Raw genomic sequence first — 15,541 nt, 5'->3', positions numbered from 1 at the left:
TTTTGGGCAATTTATAACTAGAGTCACCTAAAAATTTGTAGTTTTTTAAAATTACAAATTTAAAATTTACAAGTGAAAACTAAAACACTGCAAGTACATTGTAACTGTTTGCAGGTTTTTTGTGAACACTGCCTCCATGCAATTTAAACCTTACACGAATGAAATAAGTGCTTTGACCAAGCCAGAACAAGTATTGTCAATTTCCTTCTTTTTTTTAGGACTCCCACTATCCTATGGAGAAAAGGATATCAAACTAGTTTGAGCTGACCACTCAGAGTAAGGGTGTACTTCTACATCAATGATTATGGAAGACTCTTAGTTAAAACAACTACACCAAATAATACAACACAAAAAAGAGAGAGCGAAAAAAAAAAACAGTTCCTGCACAACTCAGCTCTCAAGTCCTAAATTGGTGTATAATTGAATTACAAAAAGGCTAAAAGAAGAGTTCTGTCCGGTGATTTTCATCCTCATCTGAGTTGCACAATTGCGACCAGTATTCAAATTTTCATCAGCACCATCACAATTTTCATCAGCAGCCAGGCCACACAATTGCACTGCCATCACCACCAGTAATCAATCCTCACAAATACACTTTCCATCCTTTGCGTCTTTGACCTGAATTTTGCGCTTCTCCATCTTTGATATGAGCGATGTAGCAAAATGGCAGTCACCACAAACTCGCATGTTCTTCGTAACACGTATAGGTGTCCCTTCAGGTGTATTGATGAGGGCACATGAACTTCTCACTATGCCCACATAGCACATCTTCCTTTGCATCATCTGAATTGGCTTGTGACACCCCGTGCAAACCTGGGGGAATACCCTTCCAGCGATATTTTTTGACCAATGTCTTTTAGCTTTGCATAGATATTTTTGCTTTGGGTGGGGGATGACTCCCATCCCCCACAATAAATGAATGTAGATTTCTACTTGCATCAGTCCACCAACAACGTCCTGGTATCTTCCAAGCTCCATTTTTCAGTCTCATATCTTCAACCTTGTCCGCTTCCTCTCCCATGCCAGCAGCTGCATATATATTACTCATGAGGACATATGCAGCAGCATTCTTTTCATCCAACTGTACTGCATGCTCAAAGGCCCATCTTCCAAGCTTCACATTTCCCCATTTTTGACAAGCACCCAACAGACCAGACCAAAGTGGAAGACAATCAGAAGAAGGCATCTTCTCAATCACACTTATTGCCTTGTCAAAGTGCCCTGCACGACCGAAAAGATCAACCATGCAAGTGTGGTGCTCTAAAGTTGGGATGATGTTGTAGACTGTGCTCATAGTCTCAAAGTACATTTGCCCCTCATCCACTAGACCTGCATGACTGCACGCAGTAAGCAACACAGCAAATGTGACCAGGTCTGGCCCTGTACATTCTCCTATCATTTTGTTGAACGAGTCAAAAACAGTTTCAACCTTTCCAAGCTGGGCATATCCTGCGATTAGCGCATTCCATGAAACTGCATCCCGTACTGGAAGCTTGTCAAACACTTCTTGCGCTTTTGCAAGCGCGCCACATTTGGCATACATATCCACCAATGCAGTGCCAAGCACAATATCTTTCTCCAATAACCCCTGCCTGGCAACCTCAGCATGTATCTCTTTGCCCTTCTCAGCTGCTCCTAAGTTGCCGCAAGCTTTCAAGATGCAAACAAAGGTGCCTGCATCTGGGGAGAGGCCCTCGTCTCGCATCCGTCCAAAGCAGTTCAGAGCTACATCACCATGCCCGTTCTGGGCATATCCTGCGATTAGTGCATTCCACGAAACTGCATCCCGTACTGGAAGCTCGTCGAACACTTCTTGTGCTTTTGCAAGCGCACCACATTTGGCATACATATCCACCAATGCATTGCCAAGCACAATATGTTTTTCCAATAACCCCTGCCTGGCAACCTCAGCATGTATCTCTTCGCCCTTCTCAGCTGCTCCTATGCTGCCACAAGCTTTCAAGATGCAAACAAAGGTGACTGTGTCTGGGGAGAGGCCCTCGTCTCGCATCCGTCCAAAGCAGTTCAGAGCTACATCACCATGCCCGTGCTGGGCATATCCTGCGATTAGTGCATTCCACGAAACTACATCCCGTACTGGAAGCTCGTCAAACACTTCTTGCGCTTTTGCAAGCACGCCACATTTAGCATACATATCCACCAATGCAGTCGCAAGCACAATTTCTTTTTCTAATAACCCCTGCCTGGCAACCTCGGCATGTATCTCTTCGCCCTTCTCAGCTGCTCCTATGCTGCCGCAAGCTTTCAAGATGCAAACAAATGTGACTGCGTCTGGGTAAAGGCCCTCGTCTCGCATCCGTCCAAAGCAGTTTAGAGCTTCATCACCGTGCCCATGCTGGGCATATCCCGCCATTAGCGCATTCCAGGAAATTGCATTCCGTACTGGAAGCTCGTCAAACACTTCTTGTGCTTTTGCAAGCGCGCCACATTTTGCATACATATCTACCAATGCAGTGCCAAGCACAATATCTTTTTCCAATAACCCCTGCCTGGCAACCTCAGCATGTATCTCTTCACCCTTCTCAACTGCTCCTATGCTGCCGCAAGCTTTCAAGATGCAAACAAAGGTGTCTGCCTTTGGGGAGAGGCCCTCATCTCGCATCTGTCCAAAGCAGTTCAGAGCTTCATGACCGTGCCCATGCTGGGCATATCCTGCCATTAGCACAGTCCAGGAAACTACATCCCGTGCTGGAAGCTCATCAAACACTTCTTGTGCTTTTGCAAGCGCGCCACATTTGGCATACATATCCACCAATGCAGTGCCAAGCACAATATCTTTTTCCAATAACCCCTGCCTGGCAACCTCAGCATGTATCTCTTCGCCCTTCTCAGCTGCTCCTATGCTGGCGCAAGCTTTCAAGACGCATAGAAAGGTGACTGCATTCGGAGAGAGGCCCTTGTCTCGCATCAGTCCAAAACAGTTCAAGACTTCATCACCATGCCCGTGCTGGGCATATCCTGCGATTAGCGCAGTCCAGGAGACTACATCCTGTACCGGAAGCTTGTCAAACACTTCTTGGGCTTTTGCAAGCGCGCCACATTTGGCATACATATCCACCAATGCATTGCCAAGCACAACATCTTTCTCTAATAACCCCTGCCTGGCAACCTCAGCATGTATCTCTTCACCCTTCTCCGCTGCTCCTATTCTGGCGCAAGCTTTCAAGACGCATAGAAAGGTGACTGCATCTGGGTAAATGCCCTCTACTTGCATCCGTCCAAAACAGTTCAGAGCTTCATCACCGTGCCCATGCTGGGCATATCCTGTCATTAGCGCATTCCAGGAAACTACATTCCGTACTGGAAGCTCGTCAAACACTTCTTGTGCTTTTGCAAGCGCGCCACATTTGGCATACATATCCACCAATGCAGTGCCAAGCACAATATTTTTTTTCAATAACCCCTGCCTGGCAACCTCAGCATGTATCTCTTCACCCTTCTCCACTGCTCCTATGCTGGCACAAGCTTTCAAGATGCATACAAAGGTGACTGCGTTTGGGCAGAGGCCCTCGTCTCGCATCCGTCCAAAACAGTTCAAAGCTTCATCACCATGCTTGTGCTGGGCATATCCTGCCATTAGCGCATTCCATGAAACAACATTCCGTACTGGAAGCTCGTCAAACACCTCTTGCGCTTTTGCAAGCGCGCCACATTTGGCATACATATCCACCAATGCAGTGCCAAGCACAATATCTTTCTCCAATAACCCCTGCCTGGCAATCTCAGCATGTATCTCTTCGCCCTTCTCAGCTGCTCCTATGCCGCCGCAAGCTTTCAAGATGCAAACAAAGGTGACTGCGTCTGGGGAGAGGCCCTCGTCTCGCATCCGTCCAAACCAGTTCAGAGCTTCATCACCATGCCCGTGTTGGGCATATCCTGCAATTAGAGCATTCCAGGAAACTACATCCCGTACTGGAAGCTCATCAAACACTTCTTGCGCTTTTGCAAGCGCGCCACATTTGGCATACATATGGAGTAGGGTGTTGCCGACATAAATGTTCTTTTCAAGCAACCCCCTTTTGAGAATATCAGCATGTATTCTGCTGCCTTTGCACAGGTCCTTTTGCTTGGCACAAGCCTTTAGCAACGCCACAAGAGCAGTAGCGTCTTGAAACTCCTCGTGGTTGTCATTCAGCACCTCCTCACCTCGGTGGTGGATTTCCTTGGCCTTGGTCATCCGCTTATCCTTCCGTACATAGAACTCTCCATCTTTCACTTGGAGTTGCAGTCCGCTTCTTCCCAACTGCTCTTGGACCCAAGGCGGATTGTGCCAGCCATCCATCCACAGCGGCTCCTTTGTCAGTTTGTGCCTCAAGTCTGGGGATCTTGGGCTTCTCTGTGATGCAAAACAAAACTTAGAAAAGCCAATAGCTTTTCCTGTACTCTCATGAAATTGTAAAACACTGCTTACCTTGCTGTTCCGATTGTCCCAAAATTGGGAGGGATCCCTGAAGTACTCCTTCCATAAGAAGTCCATGTCTCTACATGCCATTGAGAGGGAGCCGAACAAGCCCTTTCCGGTTGTTAAGAAGCGAGCGTTCCTGACTTTCTTTGGGGTTGTTAAGTGGTGAGCACTGCAGCAGAGGAGTTGTGAATTCTAGAAGAGGCGGATCAGAGCAGCTCCTAATAAGGAAGGAGGAGACGCTAAGCCAGCTTGGTTGTGAGCTTGAACTAGCTGTGGCACCACCTCACTTTGTCTATACCCACCTCACTTTGAACGAGCGTGGTGAGTTTTCTTTCCTTTTTTAATGAACAATTTTTGGCCTGCTAACGTTTTGGCTTAGTGTTTGTTTATGGTTTTTCGTTTTTGGCTCAGAAGAAATACATTGAAGGGACGTGATCATAAATTAGAGGTAAGTGGACGTGGCCAATGTTATCACATTTATAACCCTCTCAAGGTTGCTTAGACTCTCTTTCTCAAGAGTGGGCTTGTAACCCTCTTTCTCAATGCTTAGACTTTACATAAAAGTTTCTAATATATAAGGCCAATATATGAGGCTTTAGCGTTGGGTTTGTAGTTTTAGTCTAAAAAATGATTAGCTAAGGTTTCTCAAAGTTTGAGCATATCTCATGTATTGGGTGTTTACTTATATCTCATGGCATTTAGTAAGCACTCAATGTCCTCAAAGAATGTAAACAATATTTTTTTAGAATCTCTCTCTCTTTCTCTCTCTCTCATCATTCTCCCTCATGCTTCTTTTCTTTCCCTTCCCTTGTATTCAAGTTTGTCTTTTGCTTATGTTTGGAGTGCCCAAATGAGGATAATCGACAAATTTGGTTACCTCGCAAAACAACAGCACCCTCCAAAACCAAGCCTTAAGAGTCTAGAAGAAAAAGAGCTCAAAATTCTAAACCATGTAAAGCCACTAGAGTTCAGCAAATATCAATGCCGACTTGACAAGTTTGGGTTTCAAGGGCATTGCTACGAGTCCAAGCATACTTTGAAGGAGCAACTCAAGCATGGATCCCATGGCAATAGACACAGACCTCAAGGAGGAATATACCTGCACACTAAAGATGAAGCCTCCATAGTCAAAGTACCAAAGAAGATGTCCACAATTTCATCAAAGGTGGATCCCAAAACATTTACTTCAAGCTCACAGGTATGGGTGCCCAAAAAGGTTTAAAGGGATCGAGTCTCTCTAACAACTTCTGTATCAACTTCGACAGCATTAGCAACACGTAAATCCCAACAGAATTGGCAACTCAAATCACAACAATGTTTCAAATGAAGATAAGATCCATGGTCCAAACATTTGGCATCTCAAATCTATTGTTTGCTATAAGCAAACAATCTTCAACCTCAAAGCAAGTGAGCATATTTTATGCTCACTCATTAATGGAAATCACAAACCATAGCCTCATCATCGACACTTTCATGTACGTCTTTGGATAGGGAGGGAATGGTGGGTGAAAACCTGGTCGATAGTATGGCCCATCGTCTGGAATTCATATGGGTTCCACCAACATCAACCTCTTCACATTTAATAAACCCTGGTCTTAATAACAATGAAGAAGATGGATCGTAACAACCTCGCAGGTCGACTAATCTTCCAAGCCTATCCAATAGTCTTGACTTTTTAACATGTACTTCATTTATGAATCAGCTTGCCCAATTGGTCTCAGAGCACTTGTTTGATCTTTAAAAGAAAAACATGTGGGAAAAATGTGCAAAATAGTCCTCGCTCGTCACATACTTTCACAACGATCTTGCCATAGGGACATGCCTAACATAGAAGCTGAGCCTACATAGAAGCTGAGCCTACATAGAATGCCTATCTATGTTCCTCCCAGAACCATCCCTTCTCTTCCATTACCTGCTGATGACAAGCCATAGAATCTCCACTAGCCTTAATAAAACTACAAGAGAAGAGGTCCCATTAGAGCTTGAGATGAGCAAAAGATGGAGGAAAGTCTGCCTCACTGCAGCCAAGAATCCATGGAAAGTTTGAGAGCGTCAAGATTTTTTATTAATTATGATTAGTAAAAGTGATTAGCTACCACATTAGTGTTATAATTGGTATTTATACGTGGCTATGGCTTCACACTTATTAAAATGTACCCATGCCCAAGCCTTAGGCCCTTGGCCCCTAGTTCCCACTTATTCCTTAGCACATGGCCCCTTATTAACAAGTATATCCATGGCTAGAAATAAACCCTTTGTTACAAACCATCCCCACCATTGGTTTCGTCCTCGAAACCGTATCATTCAGCTCTTGGAATGGTTGAACATCATCACACCATGTATATTAAGCATCAAACCATGAAATCACCATCATATACATGGTTGAAATTCTATTCCATGAAAGCATTTGCAACCAATAATAGACCCATAAATGTATGAAATGCCCTTAAAACAATCCTCCAATGGTACCCCATGACATAGCATAGCTCCATGAATCATCTCCATGCATGTGAACTTACTTCCAACATCAATGGGGCTCCAAAAACTGGTCATAACAGAAAATTCCAACAAGCATGCTTTTTATAGATGACCCATTCATTGACCTCCATATGCATCCAATAGCCATGGAGACGAGCTACCACAAGTAGCCTTCTTAAGAGGTAAACCCTTCCATTTGACCAAGTACTCTCCCATTGTACGGTTGTGAAGCACTCTTTCCCTCTTGCCCACAAGACTCTCTAGCACATACTCTACGATGCCTTCCTCATTCATGGAAGGAAGTTCATCCATGACTTGCACATTCGACCTAGTATGCCTTCAAGTTAGAAACATGGAATACATCATGTATTCGAGTAGTTGAAGGAGGAAAAAGTTGATAAGCCACTTCACCAACCTTCCTCAACACTTTGTATGGCCCCATAATAGCAATGTGCAAGCTTTGTATTTGCATTGCCTTTAGGGGACCGTAATTCAAAGCTTTTTGGTTATGCCTGCTGGTACTATGGAAGGGACTGTAAACTTAGGGCGCAAATGGATGATGGCCACCAAGTGCAATATCGATTAGGCAACTAGACGAGTCACAACGCAAGAACCAACACTAGGTCTGACCGCTCAAAATCCCGCACCTAAGTCATCCACTCAAATGCTAGATAATGAAAAATCACAAAGTCCAGTGGCAAAACCATCTTTGATTGTTTGCCATCCCTCTAACGCTTCAACGCCAAAAGTGGAAACATGCAGGGTGGTCTCTAAAGCTCCACTTACTATGTCAAAAAACACATACAGATGGGTCCCAAAAGCTTCGTTAATAGCTACTTTCCCTGCTCAATCTCGTTCAGCCACCAAGAAGCCTCGTAAAAGGAAAGCAGCTACCCACCCGAGAAAGGGCAATGTAACATCGCGATGGATCCCTAAAAAATTATTAGTAGCCCAAGGGTACTACGAGGGGAATGACCAGATTTGGGTCCCTAAACATAAGCTGAATCCCTCTACATCACCTGTAAAACCTTGCAAACCAATTGTTGCCACCCCAATGACAATTCAAGACCGTGGTAAGGGAAAGGTAACAGAGTGCTCCGCACCACTTCTTCCAGAGTTAGTTTGGATTCCCAAACGATATCGATCATTACCACCTAGCTCAGGAAGGGGGGAGCCACATGAAGCTTCTAGCTCCTCATGCCAGGCACACACTCATATAGAAGTTTCTACATGCTCTACACCTACTCTTGTCAACACCCAACAAAAAACCGATGAGTCTACGTCTCCCCTTGTAATAGTATCGTCGAAAACCATTTCCTCCATTCGTCAATGGGAGCGTACACTACCATCTTTGCAATTGGTGGATGTGGCCACAAGGATCATAAAAAGCTATCTGCCCACATCACAACCTATGACCCGCTGGACAAATTGGTTCCAAGAGGCTGCAACATCATTGCAAATAATATGATCTACCCAAGGAAAGGGGGAGCATGTACTCACGCTCGACATTCTAATGCTTCCTCCTTAACCTTCTCCCCTGACCATGTAATTGCCAAATTCAAGGGGATGTATATATATAGCTTCATACATTTTGCTCCCTTGATTTGGTTGCATTTGAGTAGCGATCTTCTGTAGCATATTAGGGCACTCCGCTACACGATGCGGTCCACCACAATCGTAGCATTGGAGAGGTGGTCTCCTCGCCAAGGTATTAAGGTTTTGCCCTCTTGTGTGGCGAGAGCAGCTGCTTGATATACAAGCTTGACTTGCCCGAAATGATCCTCCATGTAGTACTGGGGAATCATTTCGAACGTATCAATCCCATATGAAACAGTGGGGTTTATCTCCTCTTCATAATCCCCACACGCACTATGTGACTCACAACCCATCTAGTTTACAGGGGTAATCCTTGGATGTGGAGGTTGTGGTCCTAGCACTGGCGGTGTAACGGCACAGACTGGACTACATTCGGATTCCTTGGAACTATATGCTGTGACAGTTGCTCGACAGGTTGTGCAGGCATTAGCGCGGGTACTTGAGGTGTGTTTGACCAGGCTAGTGGTGCCTGATTTGCCAACATTCGCTTAAGTACTAGGCAATCTTTAGATTGATGGCCGTACTTACCACATGCATTGCAATTCCCATTGAATTTGACTCTGAATGTGGGACATTCACTCGTGCTATGTGGTCCTAAGCACATCGAACACCATTGTTGCTCTCTCCGTGGGTACATATGGCTATTTTGAGGAGCTCGATTACCCCTAAAGTATTCTTGGAGAGCCTTAGTAAGGTTAGTCATCACAGACATTTCGGATATCTTGGGCTCCTTGGCAATAGGTTTTACTGTCATTGGTTCGTGCCCAGATACTTGCGAACTAACGGATTTTGTCTCCGAAGACACCTTTTTACCTGCAATCATCAAGTTGTCTTCTAACTGGATTGCATTGGCAGTGACTGCTTCCCACGTTGTAAGACCTCTAATGACTAGGCCATTGTAAATGTCCTCGTGGCGCAATCCTCGGATGAATCTATCGAGCAGTTGGTTATTATTGAAGCGCTCGTTGGGAGTGCAGCGAGAATTTAGATGCTTCAAGCGACTTATAAAGTCTCTCACTGACTCCCCTTCCTCGCGTTCAGCTTTTTGGAGTTGAGATGCTACTCCCCAAAGCACACCCTCACGTATGTATTCTTTCAAGAACAATCTCTTGAGAGTGGGGTAGTGAGTGCGCTCTTCAACCCTTAAGGTTCGATACCAATCTCCGGCCTTCTCTCTAAGGCTTTACACTTATGCAGCTCATTGTGCTCTTCCAAGGAATCACACACGTGTTCAAAGACTTCAATGTGCTTCCTAACATCCTCGTTATTACCACTGAAGTTTTGAGTGAGCTTAGCCACTTGTACTGCCTTGCTTCTAGGTTCTCTCTCAGGCATACCCCGCATGTTTTCCGCAATAGATCGTCCGATCGTCTGAGCAAACACTGCGAGATCACCTAGGTGAGTAGGCATAGCTGGTGGAGGCACTTCTGGGATAGCCTGGCTGATAGGAGTTGGCGTTGGTCTGAGTATGTTGGCAAATGACGTAGGATATGATATGTGACTAGGCCTAGCTCCTCTTGGATAAGGGTTGTGATAAGGCGGTCGTGGAGCATACGCCATTGGCATACTAAGAGGCGTAGGAGCTACATGAGCATGAGTAGCGATAGGTACATATGGTCGATAAGCACTGGCACGCGCTGTTGTAGGTACTGTTCCACTAGGTAGCGGCGTCGTACTAACTATAGCGGTAACAGGTGCACCTTCCGTCATGCTCATCATTGGGGTAGGCATTGTGGATTCCTTAATGGAAAGTTGAGCCAAGGCTGGAAAACTAAAGTTACTGCTCGTGGGCTCAACCTGCATTGAGACTCCAGGCGAAACAACATACGAAGGGTCTATGGGACTCATCGAGGGAGTCTCCAATTGTGATAGGGTTGGTTGTTTGGCCTTGCCCGTATCCAAAAATCTCATAGGGCCAGTGGAAACTAAGTTCACTCCCCTATTTTGCCTCTCAAATTGGATAATTCTATGAATAACCTCACATATCATGTGTTGTTGCTCCTCTAGATTAGTGGCGCTAGATGTAGATCGTAGGACTTCTAACCAACCTACATGGTATGTGTAACCTGTGTATAGGTCAGTTAGAGTCTTTGTGTGTAGATCATATTCCCAATTTTCATTGAGAAATATCCCATCCAGACTTGGTGTGCCAAACGGTTCTCTTTAAGTGGACGCAATGTCACTTCTTATGGATTGGCTTCTAGGGACCTCTACTTTAGGAAGAGCATCGGAATGTGGTAGCTCAGTAGGGCCCTCATTAAACGAAGTGGACGCAATGTCACTTCTTATGGATTGGCTTCTAGGGACCTCTACTTTAGGAAGAGCATCGGAATGTGGTAGCTCAGTAGGGCCTTCATTAAACGAAGTGGGTAGAATATCCACATGGACACTCTGTGGGAGGGTAGGGTCCACATAAGATGTGAGTGGCGAATCTACTACCCCTCCTTCCTCATTTACTTTGCTTGTCGCATGTTCAGAGCGTGTAGCTCTACTAAAGGTCTCTATTAGACGACTAAACATGCTAGATCCGGGTTGTGGGGCCCACACTGGCATGTTTTGGCTTGTCTCCTCAGGGTTCTTGGTAGGGTGCCCTTCCATGGCTTCTGAGTTAGAGGACGAGTCACTATCCACTATTCATGGATCTTGGGTTGCACTCCCTTGGGTTCCAGCCGAAGGCCAAGATGCTATCGTGGAGGGATGGTGTGAGCCTGCGTAAACTGAAACGCTTTCTAGTGGCTCAGGCTCTAGCACCCGACCAGAACGTAGATGCATGTGACGTGGCTACCCCACGTGCGTTGGTAACTACCGTTGAAGCCCACACAAGTGGTTTCTTGGGTATTTCGCACCCCGTTTTTACTTGTTTTTAGATTGTTTTTAACTCGTTTTTGATCCCCTTACTTACGGTCGAACTTGGACTAGGGCGTGTGATAGCTCAAAACGAGCGTATCATTCAAAGGGTCCTAGCGTGCTTTACAGCACCATGTTTGCCTATCCGGAGCTCTCATGGTCCTCAAAACAGTCCGTTTCCCTATGGGGGAAGGGGCAAAAGCCTATTTGCTTGTGGAGGAAAGGGTGAGGGCTTTATCCCACATGCTCACTTTACTCCTTGGGGAGTGGGCTACATATAGGGCACAACTTCCCATAAGCTCTCACTTGAAAGAAAGCTATGGAGGCTCACTCTCCTATATATATATATCAAAAGACCGAGACCGGGGCCGTGGGTCAATTGGGGGTTTTTTCTTTTCAAAAATTTTTTCCAATTGAAAAATCTTCCTCTCCACACGTTTGGTTTTTTCTTTAGAAATAAAATTTATTTTTTTTTATTTTTATTTTTTTATTTTTTAAAATTAATTTTTTCTTTTTTTTGAAAGTTTTCTAGGGTTTCTTTCTAGGGCTCAGCCTTCGCACACAGCACAGGTTTGGGGATTCAGAAATCCCCCTCTCGCGCAGAAAATCAGATAACAGTACGCACACCCACACGCCAGCAACAAACACACAGTCGCTTTCCTACAGTGTAAATTAAACTTCACGCAGCAGCTCGAGCTGCAAACTGGAGCTTGGTGCAGGGCAACTCCCCGGTAGCGGTGCCAAAAATGTGCGTTTTTGTCGCACAGGTCGTAGCTGGGGACTTGCCGGACACTGTATGCGAGCCACGAATGGCTGCAAGCATACAACCAGGGAAGGAAGCTCAAACAGAATGCAAAGGGTGTGTCACTCACCGCTCAACCGCCGCCTTGAAGGATTCCCGTGTCACAGTGAAGAAGGAGCCGCCGTCGTCGCCGCTCTACCGCCTCTCCGCCGTCGTGCCGCTACACAGTGCTCGATCGCTCTCTCACTCACTCTCTCTCTCTCTCTCTCTCTCACACGCAGGAGAAGGAAACCAAAGAGATAAGGCAAGAGCACTCTTGTATTCACAACACATGAGAATGAGGATTTTAGGGTTACATTTGACTCTTATAGGTGACTTGGCCATTCACACTTGGGCGCCCATACATGGCCGGTCGATCCTAACCCTTATCCTACTGATATTCAAGGTGTGCCTCTCATCGGCGATCACCCAATCCCTTCATCCTTAACATATGGTGCCGACAAGCCCGGCCCATGACTCAGAATATTTAAATTAATGACGTAAAACATAGTACGTCTCGATGTCCGTCATGGGTTAACACTTATCCCAAGCATGTTGAGTGTTGAAGTAATAATGTCTCAAGTAGGTCTCCAACCATTTGTTTACCCTCTCGGTTTGACCAGAGGTCTCGAGATGATATGCAGTACTAGGTGCCAATTTTGTTCCCATGCTCTCCAATAGTGTGTGCGAACCACTCATAAACTTGACATCCCAGTCATTCACTATTTGTTGTGGCATCCCATGTAACTTGAATACATTATTCATGAATTGATGAGCTACCTTTGATGCCGTATACTTGAATACATTATTCATGAATTGATGAGCTACCTTTGATGCCGTATACTTGACATTAGTGGGTATGAAATGGATTGCCTTTGTCAAGCGATTCATCACCACATAGATAAGAAGGCCATCACCACATAGATAGGAAGACTGGTACTGGTAATTGATGAGCTACCTTTGATGCCGTATACTTGACATTAGTGGGTATGAAATGGATTGAATTTGTCAAGCGATCCATCACCACATAGATAGGAAGACTGGTAATGAAATCCACACCACATAGATAGGAAGACTGGTAATGAAATCCATAGCAATATGCGTCCATTTACCTTTCGGAATGGGTAAGGGTAGAAGCAAAACACCCTCCTTATGCATGGGATCCTCATTCATTTGTGATATGGCAAATACTTTGATACATATGCATGCACTTCCTACCATAACCCTTTCCAATGGAAGCTCTTTCTCACTGCATCGTAATGTATAGGCGCATAGTAGGAAGCTTGATCTACATGACGATCACCAGGCCAGATTTGAGCTATGTTGTTGGGTTGGTGAGTCAGTTTATGCAAGTTCCTCGGAAGCCGCATTTGGATGCATTGAGACGTATACTGAGGTATGTGAGGTCTACTTTGCATTGTGGACTATTTTATGAAACTGGGACAGAGATATGTGTACATGGGTACACAGATGTTGATTGAGCTAGTAGTATCTCAGATAGAAGATTTACTAGTGGCTTCATGTTTTCTTTGGGGAGTGCTGCTGTGACTTGGAGCAGCAAGAAGCAGCCTACAGTTGCTCTATCCAGTATAGAGGCCGAGTACAGAGGTGCTGCTATGGCAGCATGTGAGGTAGCTTGGTTAAGAAAGCTACTTGCAGATTCCGGTCTATCAATGGATAGACAAGTTGTCATTTTCTCTGATAACATTAGCAGTATACAGTCCCAGGAACCCAGTTTTTCATGCTCGCACAAAGCATATAGAGGTCCACTACCATTTTGTTAGAGAGAAGGTCTTGGCAGGAGACGTTGACCTTGTTTATGTCAGCACACAGGATCAGGTAGCTGACATCTTCACCAAAGTATTGGGTACAGAGAAGCTACGCAAATTCAGGGCTTTGGGGCTTTGCTTGGTGTACATGACATGGAGTTGAGCTCGAGGGGGATTATTGAGATATCGAGCTCATCTAGTGAGGCGGTGGACACTAATGACCCGCATGGGGGATAGGCCCCACACTTACACCACTGGCATGGGTGAGATCATGGGTGATATGCGGCCAGTGGGATGACAGGCTGTGTGATAGCCATTCTAGAGACTGGCATAGTTATAGCGCCAGCTCATTTAGTTGGGTTAACACTATAGAGAACCCTAGTATGTATTTGGTTGAGTACCTTTTCATATGGTGTGTACTCTTATCTTTGTATATGGTGTGTTGAGTGTTGAGTGAAGAAGAAGAAGATTTTCAGCCTCTCACCTTGTGTGTTCTCTTTTAGGGTTTTGTGAGTGTGTGTGTGCTTGGAAGAGCTCAAGCTCTCTTCTCCCCCTACATTTTTCAGGTTCGACCTACCCTTGGTGGAATAGGAAGGACAGTTTGGTCTGTGGCGATGCAAACTTCTCATGTCTTGGTGGTTCATGATGGTCACCTTTTGGATTGGATTTGTGGTAATTTGGAGGATCAACAAGCCATTGGTGAAGGCACAACTAGCACCCTGAGTTTTAAGTCACATGGGTGCTGCCTTTTGGTTGGATTTGCTCTACAGGTCTACTTGCAGTTCTAGAGTTTCCTGCAAGTTTTGGAGTTGTGTGCAAGATGGAATCAATGCTTTGCACTCTTATATTCATTTTCATTTAGCATATTTTAATCATTGCATGTCTGCATATCTAGCATATTGTAAATACCATATCCTGCATACTCCCCTTATGTACTCCTCCAAGTCATCTCCTTTTATCTCCTTAGTGAGGATGGTGAGCACTCTAGTGGTGGGTGACCTGTAGCCACCAAGGGTGCCCACACATTGGAGATGCCTGTCCACCAAGATGCAGCCTGGATTGTCCACCAAGATTGTCCACTGAACTATCCACCACCAAGATTGTCCACTGAACTATCCACCACCAAGATTGTTCACTGGACTGTTCACCAAGGTGCCCACACACTGGACTGTCCACCACCAAGGTGCCCACACATTGGACTGTCCACCAAGATGCAACCTAGACTTTCCACCACCGCAAAGCATGACTGGAGGTACACAGCATTGAAGGCTCCAACAGCACCGACCGAAAACATCTCTTGGAGATAGGAGATTTCACCGAGGCTACGTTGACACCTCTTCAAGCATATATGGCCCCTGACCATCTTAGATGACATCCGATCCTATCCTCATCCTCAAGCATATTCTCACTTGTAATACATCCTCATGTTCTTTGTGCCGTCCTCTTCACTGTGACCTTTGTTGAGTGTGCACACAGCACAATGATAGACTTTACCCAGTGTTCTCTGATTAGTGCAAGCATTCTATTCCTTCCACTATCTCATCTCTTGTATTGTGGTCTCTATTCCTTCCGCCGTCTTGTCTCTTGTATTGTGGTCCCTTACATTGTGTTTGCTACGTAGGGTCTCTGTTATGCTGTTGTGAG

General features: G+C 45.3%; 1 pseudogene across 1 annotated transcript; it reads right to left on the bottom strand.

Annotated features, from left to right (window-relative positions):
• Nucleotides 1-382: 382 nt before the first annotated feature.
• Nucleotides 383-4,792, bottom strand: LOC147620023 (pentatricopeptide repeat-containing protein At2g27610-like; annotated as a pseudogene). The gene is made up of 2 exons (XR_015261739.1): nucleotides 4,433-4,792; nucleotides 383-4,357 (listed from the first exon to the last, which is right to left on the bottom strand). The product of XR_015261739.1 is annotated as a pentatricopeptide repeat-containing protein At2g27610-like (transcript).
• Between the last annotated feature and the right edge of the window lie 10,749 nt (nucleotides 4,793-15,541).

This window comes from Cibotium barometz, chromosome 32 (assembly GCF_041138505.1).
Source record: "Cibotium barometz isolate CiBa-2024 chromosome 32, ASM4113850v1, whole genome shotgun sequence".
Taxonomy (NCBI): domain Eukaryota; kingdom Viridiplantae; phylum Streptophyta; class Polypodiopsida; order Cyatheales; family Cibotiaceae; genus Cibotium; species Cibotium barometz.
The sequence above is the reverse complement of the archived record's forward strand: the minus strand, read 5'-3'. Positions and strand labels throughout refer to the sequence as shown.